The 16939-nt window shown below is 31.7% G+C and overlaps 2 long non-coding RNA genes and 1 pseudogene across 3 annotated transcripts; all 3 read left to right on the top strand.

Moving 5' to 3' along the window:
• The first annotated feature begins 134 nt into the window (after positions 1 to 134).
• LOC148768554 (uncharacterized) lies at positions 135 to 6183 on the top strand (annotated as a pseudogene).
• LOC105973811 (uncharacterized) lies at positions 1377 to 3364 on the top strand. Its single transcript, XR_001174282.2, has 5 exons — positions 1377 to 1712; positions 2220 to 2316; positions 2584 to 2674; positions 3009 to 3063; positions 3161 to 3364. It is a non-coding gene; the product is annotated as an uncharacterized LOC105973811 (long non-coding RNA).
• LOC148768555 (uncharacterized) lies at positions 3618 to 4440 on the top strand. Of its 2 annotated transcripts, none has more exons than XR_016033157.1 (2): positions 3618 to 3754; positions 3903 to 3960. It is a non-coding gene; the product is annotated as an uncharacterized LOC148768555 (long non-coding RNA). The 2 variants fall into 2 exon arrangements; XR_016033158.1 differs by lacking the exon at positions 3903 to 3960 and adding an exon at positions 4251 to 4440 and having other exon boundaries at positions 3646 to 3754.
• Positions 6184 to 16939: the final 10756 nt, after the last annotated feature.

The following is a 16939-nucleotide window of genomic DNA, read 5'->3' as shown; positions in this document are numbered from 1 at the left end:
TATAAGTTAGAAAACAAAACTAGCTTTAGTTTCTCAAAGAAACTAAACCTACCATATCTTGCCGCCATTCTATGTTATTATAAAACAGATCCGAGTCGTCTGAGTATCGAACCCGGTCGTATTTCCTTGAAACAATGTTTGGTTTTCTATTTGGATGTGGAAAAGATTCAAAGTGGTATATATATTTGCATTAACAAAATTTGCTATCTTTCTTATTAGTGCTGATTAATATATCAATATCTAAACTTATATATGTTTTTGGTTATCTGTTTTCGCAGTAAGAAGCTCGTCCAAACGGTCCAATGTCGGCTCAAGCTACTCAAAAACAAAAGACTTTGTGTTGTGAATCAGTTGAGAATGTTGGATCGGTTTAATAATATAGAGTGAAAAACACGCAGCGGAATAACTTAACATAGAGAGGAGGAGTAGTGGAGAGGAGATAAAATTATATTACTCACTCAATCAACACGAATATATAAACTCACTCAAGAACTCTCTTTTGATTCTCTCTAGAATACTTCTTCTTGTTTTTGACATACTCCAAATAAAAAACTACATAGACTATTTATAGGATTTTTCTAGCATGTATCTAAACAAATACATGAACACATAATTAATAATATTCTTCCTCCATAGCATTATACATGAATCTCTCCAAAAGACACATTCATGAATTCTAGAACCTTCAATACTTCGAACTTGATTAATGAATCTAGCTTATTCATTTCCAACAGAGAAACACTGTGGCTGAGCTTCTTAAACATGGACTTCATCATACTGCCTTCGAAACGGTACGCTACACTCTCGTCGTATATTTTGCTGATTTGTTATTTATCTTCGATTTTCGTATTAATTTTTCTACTTACTTGAGATTATGTTTCCATGTTCATTGATTGATTTTTTTCGTATTTTAAACTTTATATTTTCAGGTTGAGGAGGTTATCATCGAGGAAAGTAATGTTCAAGTATATGATCTTCTCGACCAGTTTTGCGAATTTATACTACTACTTAATATTCGCTCTATCCTAAAGCACAGGTATCTGTTGTATATATGTATCACCCACTACAACATTTTGGGGCTTTTACGACGCAATTTTTACCAGACGGTTTCATAACCGTCGTAAAAAAAGTTATTCTTGACGGTTTTATAAGATTCTTGACGCATAGAAACCGTCAAATATATTGGTTATCTTGACACTTTTTAATCCAATCTCGACGAATTATAAGCGTCACATAAAGTTTTATAAAATTGGTACTTTTTATTTTTGATAAAATAAAATTGCTACTTAAGATTATACCTCCGTTTAATGTTTTATAAAACGGCTAACTTTTTTTTTTTTGAGTAAAATAAAACGGCTAACTAAATGATTTAAATTAAACAACACAATCTTATATTATAAAACATAAAAAAAAAAATTACTCTCCAGCTCTAAACAACACAATTAGGGCTTTTTCAGCAGTATCACCGCCGATGCTACAACACCTCCACCGTCCCGCTTCAACTTGCGCGCGATTGCTGCGACTGCACCGCGACCTTTACCACCGTGCCGAGAGTGCTGCCGCCGACGCACAATTGCTTCCACCGACGCACAATCGCTTCCACCGACGCACATCCACTTCCACCGTCGCACATCCGCTTCCATGGTCGCACAACCGCTTCCGACGCGCCACTAACGCTACCATTACGAATTCGAGGCATAAATTGGAATTAGGTATGACAAAATTACATATACATCTCTTCCAATTACGCTTGGTGTTATTTTTTGGCTTGATTGAGTTTTGATATTGTGGGTTTTCTACAAATTAGTTATGGAATTCATATGGTTCAGAAAAATAGAAAAAACTGTAGTGAAAATACTTGTGAATTTATACTAACAAGTCAGATTATATATAAATCTCTAAATAAGTTTCTAATTCTAATGCTGATATTTAATTGTACAATCTGCCAGCATATGATTATAATTAATTTATTCATATGGTACTGTTGTAGAACCATTAGATATTTAGAGGTAGAAATTAAAGCATAGTTATATATATATATATATATATATATATATATATATATATATATATATATATATATATATATATATATATATATATATATATATATATATATATATATATGACCAAATAAATCACAATTGAATGAGTTTATATTGTGTTTTTTTAATAGTTAGATTGTCCACTTTCTAACATTTTGATTACAAATTTTGCAGTTATGTTTCGATATCAGCGAGGTTAAAACAGTTTTCCAGAATCAACTCAAGGATATCAAGAATCAACTCAAGTCATCTTTCGAGGTTTTGAAAAATGGTGAGAATCCATTAACATATATACTGAACTTTATTTTACAACTTGCATATTCATGGATAAAAAGCTGGATTAAAATTCGAAACCGACTCCAGTCCGAGTACATAAATGGTGTCAATGCCTTTCTTAAGTTTGCATATAGGAATGGGAGTTTAGGTGATGAAATCAAGTGTCCGTGCACTACATGTCAGAGTTTAATGAATAGAAAAAAGGGTATTATTGTTTCTTTTCAAAATGTGTTGAACTTAATCTAATCTCTGGTTCTTTTAGTTTCATACAGGTGAGCTAGCATTGATGTAGAACATTGTCAAGGATAAGGCTATTAATTGCTATAAAAAATAAGGCAGTTAACCCATTTCGAGTAAGATTTTTCTCTATCTAATGGAAGAGTTAAAAGAGTTGGCAAACTTAGTCTATAAACTTCATCATTCATACAGATACATTATCGTTTTATCCTTAAAATTTGGCCTGATTACCAACAAAATTGCGCTTTTTAGTTTTCAACTCAAGTGTTTGGTTTCGTGCTGATTATTTTTGCCTATTTGATGATTAATTCTCTGAATAAGGTCTTCATCAGATGATTCAATAATTTTGGGGTTTTAGATTTTCTGCACATGAATTTTGATTATTTTGTTTCTTCTATAAATTCTAATTTGTAAAAAAATGTTCTTAAGAAATCTATTTCGTTCACACAGGTTATGAATCGTGGAAAGCGCCAACGCAAATCTATCTCACAGGGAGATGGAGAATGTAGCTTATTTTTTTGTCTTTGTCAATTTTTTTTGAATATAGTGTGTCATTAGTGAGTTTGATTCGTGTAGTTAGTGACATTCTTGAATCCCTGCAGAAGTTCCGTGCGAAGCTTTCGGATATCGTGCTCGCAAGAAAGACCATCATCATCTCATTTTCATATTCCACTTAATGGCGATGCTGAATTTATGGAGTCTGATAGTGACGCAAATGAGGCTTCATCGACGCCACCTAATAAAATATTATTTATTTTAGTTATAATGTTATATTTTTCACAAAAATATAACATTATAACGGTATGGTATGGTGACTTCTCCTTTTAAGAATCCTTTTTCTTCCTAGCTGTGCTGCAAATTATAAATGGTTGAGTTGATTATACCCTTAAAATTGATTAAACTCATTTTACATATATTAATTATGTGCAGGGAGGACTTGCCATGGTTCAGTTGTTGGAATGGTTTGATATATCTTACGTCATTTCAATATCTTTTCATAAATATATAATGAGTTAATTTTGTTCAGCCTTCTACCTAATTTCAAATTTTTATGGCAGTGAAAACTATACGATGAACTTTACAGATTAGAGGATTAAGATCAAAGATTGGCAGCAATAAATGGCCTGCTCTATTGTATCGAAATGTTCTACCTTGTAAAGTTATTGGATTGCTAGTGACAATATGCTTATATCCAGGTATTCGTTCTTGCTTAATTTATTCACGGTAAAAATAACATATAGTATTTCGTTGGTGTTTTTATCCAGAGTACAAGCTGTAGCTTTTACGATATAATGCAAGCGCAAGTTCTTACATTGCAGCTCACTGTTGTCTCTTATTTTGTAGGTTGTAGTTTAGCATCGTAATTGTGGGTTGCAACATTCTTCGCCGAATATCATAAAAATTCTCAAAAAAACTTTCTTGATATCTCATTGTCATCTGTGCCGAACCACCTCTGGGGTTTCAGATTTTGATGGTCTTCTGTACAAAAATTACTTTACTGGGATTCATATTTGAGCAACACTATATGGGATATAATTTGAGATTGCCTGAAAGATTTCCTTTTTTAGATTCTATTATTTTACGATCTTCCAGTAATATCTGAAGTTGTATACAACAAATTTTATAAGCTTTAAAAACATGAATTTTGCTTACTCAGGAACACTAACTTTTTTTTCTTCTTTGATTGTTCAGGAACACATTTTACATTGGAGCATGGGAGCAAGGACATTTTGTTGAACTAAGAATATGTAGACTTTGAAAGTAAATGTATTGTGTAGGTTACTTCAAGTGTTGTTTTGAAGATAGATTTTTGGAACTTTGGTATTGTATATTTTTGGAAAGCAAGAATTCATGTTTTGGGGAATTCGAGTGATTTTTAGCATGTGTTTATATTCGTAATGGAAAATTATACGAATTTTTGGCATGCGTTTAAATTTTTGTAAAGGTTTATTGATTACAAAAAAAAATATAGAAAAAATATGTACCAGTATTCCCGACGGTTTTCAACAGTCGAGAAATGTATTCTCGACGGTTTTGAAAATATGTATGAGTATTTACGATGGTTATCATAGCGTCGAGAAATATTATTCCTGACGGTTTTTTTACACGTGAAAGTATATACGACGGCCTTTTTCTTGACGGATTTGTGACGGTCAAAAACCGTCACGAATAATGTTCCTGACGGTTTTTTCACTTTTCCTGACGGTTTTTTCGTGTCGTATAATGCCTTAAATGTTGTAGTGACCCTGTCACAATTAAAATCTATATATATATATATATATATATATATATATATATATATATATATATACTGTTTTTCGGACAAGTTAATATGAATCTGATAATGTTTTAATATTTCAGGGACTGCCTCAATAATGATAAAATTAATGAAGCAATATCAAGTCTGATCTTCTCATCTGCAAGAATCCCAGAGTTGCCGGAGCTCCTACCTATTCGAAAGTTGTTTGGAAAGCGTTATGGAAAAAAAATTGTAACGAACGCAATTGAATTACTCCCTGGAAATCTTGTCAATAATCAGGTTTAATTTGGTCCTCAAAAATTGTGTAATTGTCAATTACAACAAATATTAGCCTCAATATCGAAGTCGCAATATAATATTTCATGTCTTCTTGCAGATCAAAGAGAAGCTTTGCAATAAAAATGTGTCTGATGATGTGAAATACAAATTACTAGATGAAATAGCTGCTACTTGGGTTAAGCCAGTTGCTCCTCGAGTACAAACCGGAATTCCGACAAGATGAGGTATTTTTTGCTGAATATTATTTAAGAAAATCGGGACAGTCCCCACTACTTGTTTTCTGACGTGTTCAAATTATTTCAACTGACAAACAGGAAGAAACAAAAGGTACTGATCCATCCGAGCTTTACATTGAGAGAGAGACGGAAGAAAAGATTGTTTATACGGATTCCGATTCGCTGGAAACAGAGCTCACTCCCTCGAATCAGATACAAGATTCTGATCCTCGTACAGAGAATCTAGCGTTGTCTGAATACTGCAATTTCACAGTTTCTCGTCCAAATTACGAGACTTCTTCGGAAACTTCAGCAAGATCGCCGAACCAAATAGTATATGTCGATGACGAAATTGAAGAGATAGAGTCATCCCACGCGAGCAAAGATGTGAATCTCCAAGACAAGAGATTATTCATGTTCAAGTCAGTCGGGAAGATGGATTACGTAATCAAGTGCAGTAATATTGAAGACCAAAATCTTTTCTCGGAAAATTTGATGTCAAAAAGCCCTGCAAGAAAGAAGAAAGCAAGTACAAGAAAAAGAAGAACAAGAACAAGAAGAAGATTATTGTTGTGTCGAGAAGATCAAAATATCGCAGACGTTGAATGCGCAACATACTATGGGGAATCGGAAAAGAGGTCGACTGCTCATAAAAGATGGCTGCGTAAAGGGAATCAGAGAATCGATCGAGAGGCATAAAAAGAGTGTTCCACAAAACATTAATAGATCAAAATCGTTTTCGTCTGAACTATCAAACTCTCCGTGTAAAAATATACGCCAGAAGCTACCGGATTGTGACGAACTAGTTGCCAAATTCATGGAGCTCAAGAGAGAAAACCTTCTACGTAAACAACAGTTGAACTATGCATAAACATTCGGTTTAATTAATTAAAATTCTTTTTGTAGGAATGTTTATATAATATATAGCATTATTTGATGAATATCAGAATTCAGTGATCATTTATATATATAGTTCTGTATATTTTATTTGACATAGAAGTTTTTTGTATGGGAATCAGAGCGTTGCGTCTGATTATATTTGGTTGAGAACGGAAGTCATGAGAAGGGAAAATGCCAATTTGATTAAAATACGAAAAAATGAATTTAATAGGAAAACAAAATTGCACAAATGTAATCTTGATAATTACAAATTCAATAAATTGGTAATATAATAAGAAATTCAGTAAATAAATAAATTCTTTTTTTGAGAACCAAACTTTGATCATTTTATTAATGAGGTGTTTCACAGTTTATACTATCAGCAATATGGCGGATGTAATAAACTCTTCCAAAATCCTAGGCAATTGTTCCATATGTTCCACAATAACCGTCTATTTTTAAAATTATTTTTGTTCCATTTTATATGTTACGTTACATTTCCAATACTGCATTGAATAAGTTTTTCCTGTTTTAACCTTATTAACTCAACTATAAGCATTAATTATCTCTTATAAACTATGTTGCACGGACACGGATACGTGGACACGGCGATACGCGGATACGGACACGGTGATACGGCATTTCCAAAAAACAAGGATACGGACACGCGGGGATACGTGTAAATATAAAAAATATAGGGGTATATTTATAAATAATAAAAATATAGGGGTACATTTATAAATTATAAAAAATATATATGTATAAGTCGTCATCGCATAAGAGAACCGCTCGCCCTTGTTGCTCGTGTTCTTGGTCGCCGTCACATGCTAGACTTTTGGAGTTTTGGGTGGACACACAAAGAAAACAGAGGAAATATGTATTAGAGAGAATAGAAAACGCGCATTTTTTTTATTAGGGCATTCTCTTAAAACGTAAGCGAAGTGTCCCAACTTTTTTAAAATTGTGGACACTGCTCGATACGGGTGTCCTACTTTTAGCGAAATTACGACACGGTCTGACACGGGTGTCCGAGAAGTGTCCGGGTGTATCCGAGTGTCCAGGTGTCGGATACGGGGACTCTTCACCTTCTAAAAGTGTCCGTGCAGCATAACTTATAAATAATTGCTGCAAGAGACACCGTGATTGATGATACAAGTTATCATCGGGCCGGGGTCGCCATAAAACCCGGTAAAACACGAAGAAACATTCGACTCGGCATCCATATTATATGATTAATCGAGAACGTTTGTAAACATTTTAACATTTTTTTCTGCGATATATAGGAGGTTTAATCCCCTCGACGATCCTCTAGCTGCTTCACACACACCATAAATGCATTATGATCACCTCATTAGGTATTTAATAAATGCATTATGATCACCTCATTGGCTACATTATGTTCTCGATCATATAATAACTTCCAAATCCTATCTATCTATGATGATAGATGTAACACGACGTAAAAATATGGGTGAATTACGAAAATTCCGCTAAAGTTAGGCTAAATTAAAAAAAATACACCCATCCATCCGTAATTATCGAAATATCCTTGACGCTTGCTTCCCTCTTACACTGACCCCTAACAGTGTGATTTTTCATGTGATCTTTTTTTCTTTGTAAAATTTTGCCGTAATAATATCGATTCTACTTAGGGGTGAAAGTCGGATGGATCGGATCGGAATTAGCCTTTTCGGAAAATTTCCAAAAAAAATCGGAACTACAAAATCAATTCCAATTCCAATTCCAAAATTTTCGGAATCTAAAAATTCATTCCAATTCCAAAAGGCCCGGAAATTTCGGAATTTCGGAAAAAAATCGGAAATCACATAAGCTTTAAAATTTCAAAACTTAGCCGAAAATTTCTAAAATGTTCATAATTTTTCGAAAATAAGAGCATCCACGTCGATAAAAGTAAAACTAATAACTACTAAATTTCAGTTCAAAAAAATAAATAAAAATAAACACATCATAATATCCAATAAAACTTCTAACAACAATTCATTATGTCAAAATCCTAAAACAAAACTTGTAGATGCATTTTTCGGAAAATAAGTATTGTATAATATATACTATTTATAGGTGTATTTTTCGGAAAAAAATCGAAATTTTTCGGAATTAATTTCGGAATTAAATCGGATCGGAAATCGGAAATTCCAAATTTATTTTATATAATTCCAATTCCAATCCAAAAAATCGGAAAATTTTGGAAATCGGAATTTCGGAAGTCGGAATGAAAAAAGTTGTTCCAAAATCGGAACTTTTCGGATCGGAACCGGCGGAAATTGGAAAATCCGTTCCAACTTGCACCCCTAATTCTACTCCTAATAAGAGCCTCTTAAATATAGGTGGCAATGGTATACCTTCTACGATAACTTCTTTCTCTTCAAGATCACATTGTATTGTCAGTAAACTTCCACGATTGCTAATATGAACCATTATAGCGTATATAGGCAATTTTTTAAACAATGTGCATGGCTACCTTCAGTTTGTCGACATTTGTAAGGTTATATCGGCCTTTTTTGGGGAATATTTCCTAAAATTAAAAAAATTATTTAAACAATCACACCTTAAGGGGTTGATATAAGTCGAAAACAAATATTATAATATTTTTTGGTAATTAAAGATAATAGGTGAGGATATTTTTCATAATTTAGGAAGAATTTTCGTAATTTACGTTAAAAATATTCGTAAAGAAATCGAACGAGAATCTTTAGACACCCTTATCCCCTACACCACTGTTGAAGACGGTTTTTAGATACATATATTGAATATGTAAAGTGATTACTTATTTATGATGAGAAAAATTAATTGGTGGTGGAGCAATCCAAGAAAAGCTTTTTCATCATACTATTACTAGTATATAGTTTGCCCAAAATATTAATTGGTGGACTATCACTTTTTTCAACCCCGCGTAATATTTTTCAAAATCCATGATATGAAATGATTGATATGAAATTTCATAATTGACAAAATCAAAGGGCATGAATAATAAATAAAACGAGGACACTTGTCCATCCCATAACTACCCCAATCAACCTCAACAATTGGTCTTAGAACTTGTCCAACTTTGAATTCATATAAATTTCGGTATCAATAATTAGTAGTAAACATGGACCATGCACTAGTTTTTCATACATAACTTTCTTGCCGTAACATTTATCCCCTCGTGTATTGAAAAATATAATTGCCCCCTCAATTTAACGTTCAACTTATTTGACCATTAGCGATGTTAGTAATAAAATAAATTTGATAAATAACAGCTTATTTTTATTAAAAAAAACATATACTATTGTACTATGAATAAATCAAATAAAAATTTTAGCTGGTAAAAAATATCATGTATTGGATGAAATTAGTTTATTCATTAAATATGTAAATTAATATTTAATATGTATTTGCAACTATGAACGGCAATTGAGTCGGGCCTAACCGAATCCCGATGACTTGGGCCAATTATATTTGAGTCGAGTCAAATTTGAGTTATTTTACTAAACCTGATTTATTTATGAGCCGAGTTTGAGCCTATCATGTCTTAATCCAAATAAGGCCCGATCGATTAAGTTAATAATAGAATATATAATATATTAATTATTTAAAAAAATGACATGGTTCAACATACAAGTTAGACACGGCCACGGGCCGGTTCGGGCCGGTTCCGGGCCGGTTCGGACCGGTTCACGGTTCACATTTTCCGGAACCGGAACCGGCCCGTGGCGTGCACGGTTCACCGGGCCGGGTCGGCCCGCCGGTTCGGGCCGGTTCACGGGCCTATCCGGGCCGGTTCCGGGTCGGCCCGGAATTTTTGAAATTTTTTTTTTTTGTTTTTTTTTTTTTTTTTTTGAAATATTTAATGAATAAGTAAATTAAAAGAAATACTTTTAAATAGATAAAGGAAAAGGAAATAAATGAAAAATCAATTTAGAAGAACAAGTTTGAAATATTTGATGAATAAGTAAATTATAGGAAAAATTGGGGTGTGAGGGTATTTATAGGAAAAATTGGGGGGTTTGGGGGTAAAAAAAATTCAAAAAAAAGCAAAATTGGGGTGTGAGGGTATTTATAGGAAAAATTGGGGGGGGGGGGGGGGGAAATTCAAAAAAATTCAAAAAAAAAATAAATAACGGCCGGTTCACCCGGGCCGGTTCACCGGGCCGGTTCACCCGGGCCGGTTCGGGCCGGTTCACCGGCCGTTATTCACTTTTTTTTGAATTTTTTTGAATTTTTTTTTTTTTTTTTTTTTTTTTTTTAAATCCGGGTGAACCGCCGGGCCGGCCCGGCGGTTCACGGTTCACCAAATCTAAGAACCGGGCCCGTCCCGGGTAGGACGGGCCGGTTCACGGTTCCGGGCCGGTTCACACGGTCAACGGGCCGGTTTGGGCCGTCAACGGGCCGGTTCCGGGCCCAAAACCGGCCCGTGGCCGTGTCTAATACAAGTTACAACCGTACAAAATGATTTTATTTAATCTATTTATCCATAATAAACATATATATTTTTTTAAAATAAAACATGGTGTCAGTTTTAAAAATTATTAAAAAATATATATATTAAATTTTACCATAAAATTAATTTGGCCATAAAATTATAATTTTATTTTATACTATCACCGGTAGTAATAAAACAGATTGACAATTAAGTTGAAGGAAACGAGCATACTTTTTAAAATATAAGGGGTAATTGTTTCATAGATAGTAGAAGGGTAAAATGGATTCAACACAATTAAAAAAAAAAAAAAAAGATATAATTTGTCTTCTTGTGATATTGTCATACACAATTTATTTATAAAAAAACAGTAACCATTTTTTTATATTGCAAATTAGGGGGTGGAATATGGAGCCATCTGAAAAAAAAAAAAAAAAAAAAAAAAAGATAATATTAAAGTAAAGAATGATGATTATATGAAGTGACAGGTGGACCACCGACACGTGCCTATTCCAACCGACTCCCGCAGACACAGTTATGTTGGTTGACTTTTTCTTTTATGTGGTGGTTGTTGAGGACAAAAATATCTTACAAAATTCTTTATTTCTTCACCGAAAGTGAGCCATGTTCCAGACACGTGTATCCATGTTAAAGGCCCATTTTGGTTTTCTTTTTACCCTTGTTTTTCTTGAGATATTTCCATCACTATCGATTAACATTTTCGATTAGAAATTTTTAAATGATGTTAGTATTTATTTAGATGGAAGAATATGTATAATTTCAAATTTATGATAACAAATTCACTGAAATTGATATTTGAGCTAAAATTACGTAATAACGATAACAAATTGACTGAAGCTCTTGATGCTATGAGCACAAAAGGATGGGGCTCGATTGCCGTCGCAGGTGATTGTCTACTACAAGTGGTGAGAGCTTTAAAACGTGACGAATACATATATTGAATGTTGTTTAATTGAAGTGTACCTTTTCTGTTTTGTTCATTTTCATTTGCTACGTGATAAGACAATTGTCTCGCTTATGCTTTAACTTACTCTACGATTAATGAAGACTCTGAAAGTGTACCTTACCTTTGTTTTTTGCAGTGGTACCTAATATAATTTTTTATTTGACCTAAAACAAATTCATTAAACTTTGTTGGATGAATTAATTACCTCAAGTACATTTTGAGTTCATTTTATTGAGTTATTTGAAATCATTTCTCCAATCTTCTCATCCAATCCAAATAGGTTTTGAAAGAGTGGATCCAACAATGTATATGTTAGAATTCTAACAGTATATGCAACCTTTAACTCTCGTTTGATTCATTTATCGGGCAAATGGCAAAAATAGACATATTAAGGGACTTAAATGCACATTGGTCAAAAAAAAAAACAGTCTTTCAAATAAATCAATCCCTATGTCTTTAGTCTAAAATACCATCCATAATATAATTTTTATCAATTTCATCCATTATACTCTAAATTCCTTAATATTACACATTGACCTTGGATTTAAACAAATATATCGCATTAACCCCCTTTTTAATCATTTTTGAATTTTTTTTTTCAGAAAATAATTTTTTTTCTGATTTTTTTTTTCCGGCAAACTTTCCGCTTTGACCGGGCGGTTCTCCGGCGTTGACTTTTTTTTTTATTTTTTTTTTTGAAATTTTGTTTTTTCTTAGAAAAAAATATTTTAATTAATATTACTGTCTTGGCTGCTAAATTACATTACTGTCTTAGACAGTAATATTACTGTTTGGGACAGTAATATTATGAATATTATTTTCTCGAACAGTAATATTACTAATATTACTGTCCCAAACAGTAATATTATTGCATGAGACTGTAATATTACGGTTGGAGACAGTAATATTGCAGTCGAAAACAGCAAAAATGCAGGCCAAAACAACAAAATTAATTAATACAATAATATTACTGTCCCAGACAGCTAAATTACTGTCGGAGACAGTAATTTAGTAGCCAAAACAGTAATATTAATTAAAATAATTTTTTTTAAGAAATAAAAAAAAAAAAAAGTCAATTAACAGTTAAATTACAATCTACGACAGTTAAATAACTGTTGGAGACAATAATTTAGCAGCCAATACAGTAATATTAATTAAAATATTTTTTTAAGAAAAAAAAGTCAATTAACAATTAAATTACTGTCTCCGACAGTTAAATAACTGTTGGAGACGGTAATTTAGCAGACAAGACAGTAATATTAATTAAAATATTTTTTTAAGAAAAAAAAAAGGTCAATTAACAGTTAAATTTCGGTTTTCGACAGTTAAGTAACTGCTGGAAACAGTAATTTAGTAGCCAAGACAGTAATATTAAGTAAAATATATTTTTAAGAAAAAAAAATCAATTAATATTTAGATTACTGTCACCGACAGTTAAATAACTGTTGGAGACAGTAATTTAGCAGGCAAGACAATAATATTAAGTAAAATATTTTTTGTAAGAAAAAAAAATTAAAAAAAAAAAAGTCAACGCTGAAAACCCATCGGTCAACGGTGGTTGACCTACCGGAAAAAAATTTTAGAAAGAAAAAATTTTTCAAAAAAAAAAAAAAGTCTACGCCGGAGACCAGCGGTCTCCGGTGGTGGCGGGTCAAAATTAGGGTGAAAATTGAAATTAGGGTGAAAATTGAAATTATGGTCAAAATTGTTTAATTGGTGAAATTGGGCTAAATTGAGGTGTAAATCATGAAATTGGAGTTGAATTGGATTTCAATAAACTGGAAATAGTTAAAAGACAAAAAAGTTAGATGTCCATTTGTAATTAAGTGCCCTTTTATGGGCCTTTTTTAGATTAACCCTTATTTATCGAGTTAATGTGATAGATTTCTTTTTTTTTTTTTTTTTGAAGGAAAAGATGACTAATATTATTGGGCAATATTCGACAAATCAGAAGTGATAGAAAATTATTCAGTACAAGTATGACCATATCGAGTAACAACGGTATGGGCCAAGCAATTTCCCAAACGTTTAACAAAATCAAAATGACAACTTTTAAAATGACTAGGAATATTTAAACTTTCTTCAATGAACGCTCCAAACGGGAGCGATGATGAGTTCCGTGTTCGAAGTGTCGAAATCACCAGGAAGTTGTCCCCTTCAATCACTTTCTCATCCCGGTATATGAATATATGTTCCCAAATTTTTGTTATCCAAATGCAAATTAAGGAAAGACTAACATATGCACGGCATATTTTGGTATACTAAGTTATTTAAATTATCACAGGTTGTAGTAAAAATATAATTAAGGGTGTAATTTGTAAATGAGCTGAACCGACTTTATAATAGCTCGAGTGCAAGCTTGAAAAACATGAGCTCGAGTTTGAGCTTTCTGCCAAACTTGAGCTTATTTTCTTTGTTTGAAAGCTCATGAGCCCGCCTCATGAGCTTTTTTATATATTTTTTTTGATATAAATATATAATAAAAAAATATTTAAATAATTATCAGATTTAAAAATATAACAAAAAAAATTATTTATATTTTAACTAAAAATACTTATTATTTTCTATTATAAATATTTCATAATATATTAATAATATTATTTAAAAGTTTAAAAAATAAAATTACTTAGGTGCTAGCTCGTACTCATATAAATTTACTTAAGCTCAGACGAGCTTGATTCGAGATTGGCTCAAACTCGACTCGTTCCCTAATAACATGAAATATGATGGCATAAAAGATTTTTTATTTTATTATTTTCTATTTAATACTCCCTCCGTTCCTAAATAGGTGTCGTTTTTCACCTTGGCACAAATCTTAAGAATCTCAATAAATATGTCTTGATTTTAGGAAAATAGATATTGATGGACCAAAATACCCTTGTTTATTAATTAATGCAGGAAGAGTGTTATAGAGTTAATAAGGGTAAAATTGATAAATAAGCAATTAATGCAGCATTGGAATTGTAAAGTGACAGATAATATGAAACAAAAAAATTTCTCAAAAGAGACAAATATTATGGAACAGAGGGAGTAATTACAATTGCAGAAAAGCATTCAAACACATTTAATTTTATGTGGAAAAAAACCATGTGTAATATAAAATTATTGTTTACTAAAATTGAAAATAGCACCATGACCACCTATATATGTAACATTAATGTCATCCCACCAATTGTTCCCTCTTTTTTTCTTTTTCTTTCCCTTTATCACTCCTATTTTGTATTTTCGTCCATTATTAGGTTATGGTTCGTGTAGCGCGTCTGGAAGAAGAACAAAAAATTCGACCCAATCGGTTCGAAATTAATATTTTTAAAAAAAACTTCTTTTTTTGTGAAGAGGTAATTCATATTTCATTCCAGAAGAAATCGGAAGAATCGGAAATTGAAATCAAAAAATTGTTCCAAATTTTGAATTTTTCGGATTACAATTGACAGAAATCGAAAACTATATATACTTTATTTGTCTGTAATAAAAATTACACACTGTCAGTAATATTAATGTTATAAGTTTAATTTTGGGGGATGTGGAGTTATTTTAAAGTTAAAACTGAAACAAAAATTCAATTGTCATATATATATTTCAATTTTTATATAAAAGAATAATAAATAAATGAGAATTTCATTCAAATCTCCATCTATCAACATAAAACTCTCCTCAATTTTATCTTATATTCTTCTTGCAATTAATATTAGTTTCAATTTAATTTTCATAGTAGCCATCATATCTCAATATTATAGGCTCAACGTGTGCGTTTTTTGAGTACCAGCGAAATAGGTAGGGGTCTCATTCTCAAGATATATAGGGACTTGGGTAGCAGTTTAATCAAATTAAACCGGCGATGTACTTGTACGAAAATGTGAAATTCCTCACTCCAGGCCCCCATCCCTTGGCGATATACTGTTTTAATGATGAATAGCCAAAACTGATTTAATGACAGTATGACACTAACTGTATCTTCTGAATTCAAAAAATAATAGATTAATTTAATAATAACATGTAAATTTGAATGTGCAAAAGATAAATGGTACAATAGAACCTCGATAAATTAATAACCTGACTTAAATAATAATTTCTTAATGTCCCGACTCGGTAAAAATATACTAAATTATCAGCTCGATAATTTAATATTTCGTTAAATTAATAGAATATTGTCAATTCCAACTGTATTAATTTATAGGGGTTTAAGTGTATTAAAATTCAAATCCCTTATAAATAAGTTAATAACAAAATAAAAAAACGGGTTATTTTACATACCCCCTAGCCACCAAATAAACTAGGGATAAACCCAAGCCCAAATCATCCTTTGACATACCCCCCTGGGGACGCGAAAGTACTATACTACCCTTATGTGCAATTTTCGGCCAAACTGCATTCGGCATTTATGGTCCTGCATTTATCATTTTCGCTGATTTATTTATTATTATATTCTTTTTTTTTTTTTTATAAATCTGTTTGTTAAATATATATATATATATATATATATATATATATATATATATATATATATATATATATATATATATATATATATATATATATTTAATTTTTTTTTTAAATAAAAAAAAATTATTTTATTTTTATTTTTTTTTTTAATTTTTTTTTAATTTTCAAAACAATATGTTTACAGTACTGAAAATAACTACATGTAACTACCTATAGTAATTCATAGTTATGTTCATTTTTTCCCCATATTTTTAGTCAATCAATTGTATACACACACACGAATACTGACTTGTACAAAATAAATTCATAAAACCCCAACAAAAACTTACAAATTTAAATATTTTTATTATAAATCACATCAAAACCAATAAAATACAAAACGAAAATACATAAATATACGCATATATAACTACATGTAACTACATGTTACTATAGTAATGTATACAGTCTGTTGAACAGATCTGATGTAACTTAAAAAAAACAAAAAATTGACACCTTCAAGGAAAGGATCAATGGCCTTCATTAAGCTGCATTTACTTTAGTGCAAATCAACAAATTTGAATAAAAACATCAAAACACTCAAAAATCACCAAACATTATTAAGAGATCGAGAGATAGAGAGAGAGGTTATTGCTGGAAAATGCAAAAAAATATAGAAATAAATCTGAAAAGATAAAAATAAACGAAATTACCATCAAAATATAGATCCGACGAGAGGAATCCAACGGTGGATGACCCGTCAAATTTCGACGGGTGGAACACAAAATAAAGCTCCGGCAAGACCACCGTCTTCGAATGAAAAAAAATTGCAGAAACAGATCCGCGCTCGAAACTGAATGAAATCACCACCAAAAGAAAGAGCTCGACGAGAGGAATCCAACGGTAGTTAAACCATCGAATTCCGACCACCGGAGAGAG

This window comes from Erythranthe guttata, chromosome 8 (assembly GCF_056151865.1).
Source record: "Erythranthe guttata isolate IM_541 chromosome 8, IM_541, whole genome shotgun sequence".
Lineage (NCBI taxonomy): Eukaryota > Viridiplantae > Streptophyta > Magnoliopsida > Lamiales > Phrymaceae > Erythranthe > Erythranthe guttata.
Note: the sequence above shows the minus strand (reverse complement) of the source record. Positions and strands in the feature narration are given on the sequence as shown.